Source organism: Lycorma delicatula, chromosome 1 (genome assembly GCF_047948215.1).
Source record: "Lycorma delicatula isolate Av1 chromosome 1, ASM4794821v1, whole genome shotgun sequence".
NCBI classification, from domain to species: Eukaryota; Metazoa; Arthropoda; class Insecta; order Hemiptera; family Fulgoridae; genus Lycorma; species Lycorma delicatula.
Window position 1 is genome coordinate 31,798,544 of NC_134455.1, and position 7,500 is coordinate 31,806,043.

General features: G+C 51.5%; 1 pseudogene; it reads right to left on the reverse strand.

Moving 5' to 3' along the window:
• LOC142318650 (large subunit ribosomal RNA) overlaps positions 1-7,500 on the reverse strand; it is a 12,049-nt pseudogene that overhangs the window by 2,767 nt on the left and 1,782 nt on the right.

Sequence of the window (7,500 nt, forward strand, 5' to 3'; positions counted from 1 at the left end):
ATAATGGCCTCACAGACGCCTTTATAAAGAATCCGCATGGTACGGAAATTCAACCCCCAATCAGGATTGACCACTCTTCGGACTCCGAAGAAAGCATCAACTGCCTTCTTCGCCACATACTGGAGGTGCTCCTTGAAGAGAAGCCTCTCATCAAGGATAACACCCAGATACTTTTGAAGGGTGACATACCTAATTGAACGACCGTTCATCACAACCCGCGGATGGCGAGTTGCAGCTAAACGGCCCTTCAGAAACATCATAGTGGTTTTCTCCGCACTGAAAACCATCTTATGCTGAAGACTCCACAACCGCAAAACCCTACATGCCTGTGCCGCTCTAAGCTCTATCTCAGCACGCGAATTACCCTCAACCAGCAGCAGCCCATCGTCGGCATAAGCCACGACACGACAGCCACCAGGCAAGCGCAACCGCATGAGAGAATCGAACTCGATGGTCCAGACGAGTGGACCTAATACACTGCCCTGCGGACATCCTTTAGACAGGGTCTTTCCTACTTCCGAACTGCCGTCACGAAGGACGACAGCTCTGTCGCTGAAATAGCTCGAGAGAGTACTAATTTCTTCCTGCGTGCAACCACGCTTCTGCAATTGAAACAAGGCAGAGGGCCACCACAAGTTATTAAATGCCCCGGATATGTCCAAAAAGACACCGAGTACATACTTGCACTCGCTGTCCGAAGCCAGATTCAGGACCCTAATAATCGCATCCTCTGTGCTTTTACCGGGTCTAAAGCCATACTGGTCGTCCATCAGCATGCGATTCGAAGTGAGCCTACTATTGATGCGGAGGTAAAGAACCTTCTCGAAAACTTTTCCAACAACTGGTAAGAGCGTCAGAGGACGGTAAGAAGAAGTAACGGTGGGATCCTTGTCGCCACCCTTGAATAACAACTTTAAGACACCTCGCTTCCAACAAGCCGGGAAATGTCCGGCGAACAAACACCTATTGAATACCCTAGTCAATGGGCCAAGAATTACGGGCAGGGTGCGAACAAGAAGCTCCACCGTGATACCATCATATCCGGGGGCTTTGTTCCTAGCAAGGCTGCAGATTACCTGGCGGACTTCCGCCTCGGTAATCTCCGTAGACACAGAATCTGTAGCGAAACTAACAACCGCCGCTCGAACTCTCCGGTGATACGAGGTCTCACCAACCTCGGTATCATCGGGGAGCAGATCGTCCATCAGAAGAGATAGAACCCGATCCTTCTCAACAACAACGCCGTCCTGGGTCGAGAGAGCCGACAGAAGACTGTCCTTTTTCCGCTTGTGACCAAGTACTCGATAAACAACACCCCAAGGGTCTTTATTCCCCTGCTCTTGGACAAAAGAGCGCCAGGAATCTCTTTTAGAAGTCCTAATTCTATGAAAATACTCGTTCCTTTTCTGACGGTACTCCGCAAACAAGGCCTCGCGCCGGTCAGGATCACGCGCACGCTGTGCGGCTCTCCTGAGTCGGCCCACGGTCCGTTTTACCGCAGTCAAGTCCCGAGACCACCAACCAGCTATTCTCTCTCGACCCGTACTTCGGGGGATTGAGAGTTCTGCGGCCTCGACCACCGCAGAAGAGAAATCCTCTGCCAGGTTATCTAATGGGACCTCGTCCAGGGTACGAGTGAATACCCGCATCCTGGCCGCAAGAATGTTAGAAAACTGGGGCCAATCCGCCCGCCTGTGCAGGAAGCGCCCCTGCTGAAAGTAGATAGGGACAGCGAGAATCTCGTTAATCCATTCATGCGCGTCACTAATTGGATGACGAGGCATTTGGCTAGGGTTAAAGCTAGGACTTTTTACGTCTTGAGGAGCTTTTATTTCTAGGGTACTCCGCCTAGTCGGGCTTGCTCATAGAGCATTAAGATCGCGTTTAAAATAACTTAAAACTAAAGGCGCAGCGAGTTCATCATTTTTGCGGCCCATGGGGCCTTGTTAAATAAATTTGAATTCTTTCCGCATTAAGCGGTTGAACTCGCCGCGGATTAAACAATCCGGTAAAAGCCTTCGTCAAATATTAAATCTAGAAATTGAATTTTGATTATGAAATTTTAAATTGAATTTAGCCCGCGATCAGCCATCGATATGGCGGAGCACGATCTCTAGTGACGACCTTAAGGCGATGAGCGACATCGTTTTTATAATAGACTGGGAATAAATTCCCAGTGACTGCAGATGTTGTGCAGTAAAGGTCGGTACCGCTCCCCTGCTGCCGATCACGATCGGAACCACTTCGCAGCGCTCGCCACGGTAGTTGAAGACCCGGGCTGCCTCGGGGAGGATAGGTCGGTATTTTACGACTTTCTCCTCCGCAGCTGCGTGTAGCGAAGCGTCCTTCTCAAACCGGACGGTCACATCGACCACAAAGAGACCGGAATCGTTTTTCACGACGATATCCGGCCTCAAGCGGTCTCCGCTTCCGCCGATTCCGGGTTCGGTGGGGCTGCAGAACGTTTGCTCCACAGCGACCACGTTCCCCTCCGGAGAAGTCAAGGCAGCGACGAGAAGGTCTTTTATCTCGTCGTGCCTTCGTATATACTTCGCCTTATTAGTCACACAGCTGCCCAAGACATGACCCAGAGTCTCAACGGCGTCTTTGCATTTCCTGCAAGATTTATCACTTTCGGGCCCAAGGGCCCGTCCGCATGCGACTCTAGTTCCGAGCGTGTCCGACCTCAGTTTTAAGGCGTTTATGAATCGGGAATCCGTTAGGAGTCCCTCTTCATAAAGCCAGGAGTTTCCTTCCCTATTGTTTTTAAAGTATTCGACGCCTTTGCCCATCACCGGCAGGCGCCCCCATCGATCCACCTCCTCAATTTTTAATTTTAGCTTCAGCCGGTCAAAATCGCCGGCCGAAGGGGGCCAGGAAATATTATTTTTAATTAATTCAGCCCGGAGCTTCGTTTCAGCCCCGGTTGTTAAAAGGTAGTGCTGGACTGCTGCACTATTAACCTTCAGGAGACTGGACATAGCTCTCCATCCTGCAACCTTGACAAGGTTACGCAACCTCGGTATGCCAAGGCCTCCATCCGCCTTTCTTGAATACAATATTCCGTCGGCGATGGAGTGATGCAGGTGGAGAATTTCCTTTATTATCCGCCGAAGGAAATCGTCGGCCTCGTCCAGAGTCTTATTAAATGGCCGCGATATCACCAACGAGTGGACATATTTAGGGAGAACAAATTGATATAATAAATTTAGCTTCTGTCTGGGCTTCAGATTCAACCTCTGAACCGTCAACGCAGCGGACAGCATTTCACTAATCCGCTGCTCGGGAAGCATTGCCTTCTGCAAGCTGAAGGCAACCCCAAGATATTTGAAAATTTCATCAATCTCCAGAGGTCGAACCCTAAGACCAGCCAGAAACTTTAATTCGGGATCGGCGCACACATAACTTTTATTCTTGTACTTAATGTACCCCGCGAAACACTTTTTATAATTAAATTTAAGGCCGATGTCGTTGAAGAAATTTTGAACCGCGTTTAGCTGTCTTTGTCCAACGCTCGGACGACAAGACAGCAGGACCAAGTCATCGGCGAACCCAATGGCACCAGTCGTTCCATCGAGCTCACCTAATTGCGAACCAACAGTTAGATTAAATACTGGGTCGATAATTATATTAAAAAGGAGAGCAGACAGCGGATCACCCTGCTTGACTCCTCTTCGGAGGTCAAGGTTGAACTGCTGGCCTTCGGACTGGAATACTGTCTGGGCCCCGGTGTACATGGCCCGAATAGCTCCGACAAAACTTGTCGGAAACCCGCGCGCCTTCAGCGCAGCCCAAATGGCTTCATGCGGGACAGTATCGAAGGCTTTCTCCAGATCAACCATCGTGATCACTGCGCCCTCCTGCCTACCTGACTTGGCCCCGCGAATTGCCTCATTCAACACAAAGCAATTCGCGAAACATCCATTCCCCGCTACAAATCCTCTCTGAGAGGGATGCAGCCAGACTCTCGCCCGAATTCGAGACTCGAGAAGCCCAGCATACACCCTCGCCAAAACAGAACCTATAGTGATTGGCCGCCAAGCCCCTGGATCTTTCGGATCCTTATTAGGCTTGGGAATGAATGTTGTCCTATTGATTAACCATGGCTTCGGGTAATAGTTTTTAACAAATAATAACGTAAAAAGTTTCAGCAGCAAGTGCTCGTAGCCCGCAATAAGCACATCATTGCGGCACACACCATCTGGGCCCGGAGCCCCTTTGGCTTTGAGCCGCTTTACCCTCTGCCTAATTTCTTTAACTTCGAATGGCGGCATGACTAAATCAATAGTCATATTTTCAGAAGAAGGATATTTAAATTTAGACCTAACCGATTGACCCCATAGCTCAGTGTAGGTTTCCCTCAACTGAGCTATTGGGGCATTTATCCTCTCCTCCGGGTCTTTAAGGAGGGAAAGGTCACCCGCAACTACCATATCGGCAAGTTTGCTTGGTGCCTTGCGGTAGAGCTCCTGCGTCCTTGCATATCGACGCTTTTTCCTGCTGTCATGGCCTCTACCGCGTGTGCGTCCCTTATTTCTAACATTAAATTTGGAATGGGAAGGTTTATATTTATTAGATTTAGAATTATTTCTTAGGGCATCGGCGAGTTCTCCGACCAACTCGTCGATAACATCACGACCAAACTCTTGTCCCCCGATGACAGAGTCCAGCAACACGTCACACTGGTGGATAAACTTTAAGAGTTTTCCACCAGACTTGAGTTGCGGGTTGGCCTCTCTAGCCCTCCGCGCCATCAAGATTAGATGAGCACATCCATCATCAGCCGCCTCAACCACGGGCACTTGTGGTGACCCGGGCGGCGATGGATCGCCATCCGCACTATCCAGCACGGTCCCGCAACTCGCACCGCTCATAGGTTCATGAGCATCCCGCATCAACGGACCTTCCCCTTCATCCTCCACACACACCGGACGGTGCACACGGCTTCTCAGCGCCCGCTTAGGAACGCTGAGGGGCTCACTCCGGCTGCTGTTAGTTTTAGCCGCCCGTTGGTTGGCTAACACCGGATGCGCACTACGGATGTGCACCCCGAGTCCACTCTTGGTAGTGAAGACTCGGGAACAACCATCCGCAGGGCACCGATGATCACCTTCCTCCGGGGGCGCCGGGCCCTTACATTTAGCCTGGTGTACACACGCCGCGATGTAAGTCGGATATCGGGTCGTGCCGCATTTAATGCAAGACCACTCAATTCCCACCTTAGGATGAATTTTACTGTAATGATCCATCAGGCCGTTTCTACCTCCCGCAGTACGAAAAAGCAATAAACATTGCTGACACTGCTGCTGGTCAAAGGGGATAGAATACGTATGAACGGCGTCCTGGCCCCTCCTAGCCATTAGCCGCCTTGATGGTGAGTCAAGGTTCATACTAAATAAGCTTATTATAATTTACAAAAGGATAAAACAAAATTAAAGAAATTTTAGAATTATAACTAACCTAGTTGAACTTTGCACAGGTCAACTATTCACACACCGATAAACTAGCTATAAAATGTATAAAATTTATATGCATTAGCTAGTCAATCCCTACCGCACCCACCATTGGCGGAACACCGAATTCCTCGGGCGATTAGGGACGTAATAGAAAAAAGGTTTATAAAATTTTACATCCCGAGGAATATCTGACACTGTTAATAAGCCACTACGGCCAATTTTGAAATTACGTTATTCAGCCTTCCGGAAGGCAGTATAAAACAAAAAAAGACTAAAGGGAAAAAAAAATAATTTAATATGCTAGAAAAAAAAAAAAAAAGAATAAGGGATCCAGCTACACACTGCCAATTTGGGCCAGGAGGTCAACGGGATCCTAGCTACATCGGGCCGCTGACTCCGCATAGGAACGCGGCCGTCACCAATACCAAAGGCGACCACGATCGGTACGCGGAGCCCCAAGCCCGATGCACCCACGGGGAGCCGCGTGGAGGCGTCCCTCGCTCCTGACCAGACCGGAAAAACCCCCGATGCGACTGAGACTCCGACATCTTATAAAAGACGCCGGAATCTCAGCCGCAGCGGGCAACCCACAGTCACACCAGCATTCAATAGAGGCCCTCCCCTCTAAAGCGCCCTGTGCAACCGAAGGCTGAAGTTTTCGACTTACCTTACAGCACCTCCTGGGAAGGCAGAACAGCGCAGCAAGGCAAGACGTGGATTTCACGCTCCTGCTGTTAAGAACGCTACTTCCAGAGAACGGTAAACCCTTGTTCTTACCACTCTGGGCCCAGCTTAGCCGCTCATTCTAGTTCGCTGGCCGCATAAGCGACCAGGTACTAACGGCGCCGCCACGAGAAGGCAATGAGTCGGCACTTGTCCCGACGAGATCCGTAGACCCCCCGAAGGACAGAGACATCTCCTCTGCCGTCGGAACTTTGGAACTACGGCCGAAGCCATAGTTAGAGCACCACAACACTCAGAAGGGGGCCTGCCCAGTTGCCAAGCGAAGGCTAAGAGAGTTATAGTTACTCCCGCCGTTTACCCGCGCTTGCTTGAATTTCTTCACTTTGACATTCAGAGCACTGGGCAGAAATCACATTGCGTAAACACCCAGCTGGGGCCATCGCAATGCTTTGCTTTAATTAGACAGTCGGATTCCCCCGGTCCGTGCCAGTTCTGAGTTGATCGTTGAATGGCGGCCGAAGGGACAAGTTCGGCCCGACCACGGCAGGGCGGTAGCCCGAACCGCGTCCAGAACAGCCGACACCCCGCAGCAAGGAAGATCCGCGGGAGGCCAAGGCACGAGACCGAGCTCGGATCCCGGTAAGCCGACGGATTTCTCCGCCGACCCCGTTCCCCCTCGCCCAGGCCCGGCACGTTAGCACCGACCCGCTTCCCGACCAAGCCCGACACGCCCCGATCCTCAGAGCCAATCCTTGTTCCGAAGTTACGGATCCAGTTTGCCGACTTCCCTTACCTACATTATTCTATCGACTAGAGGCTCTTAACCTTGGAGACCTGCTGCGGATATGGGTACGAGCCGGCGCGACATTCCGCGTAGCCCTCACCCGGATTTTCAAGGTCCGGGGGGAAGGTCCGGACACCGCCGCAACTGCGGTGCTCTTCGCGTTCCAAACCCTATCTCCCTGCTATAGGATTCCAGGGAACTCGAACGCTTATAAAGAAAAGACAACTCTTCCCAGACCTCCCGCCGGCGTCTCCGGGTCATTTTGGGTTACCCCGACGAGCGCTCGCAGGCGAGTGCCCGCGAAGTGACGGTTCCGCAGCCGGGTTCCGGAATAGGAACCGGATTCCCTTTCGCCCGACGGGAGCAGTCGACCGCGGCCGCAAGGTGCGCACACCCTCGGTCCAGCCAAGTACGATTGCTGCCCATCAACATCGGATTTCTCCTAGGGCTTAGGGTCGACTGACTCTTGTGCAACGGCTGTTCACAAGAAACCCTTCTCCACATCAGCCCTCCAGGCCCTCGCTAGAGTATTTGCTACTACCACCAAGATCTGCACCGACGGCGGCTCCAGGCAGG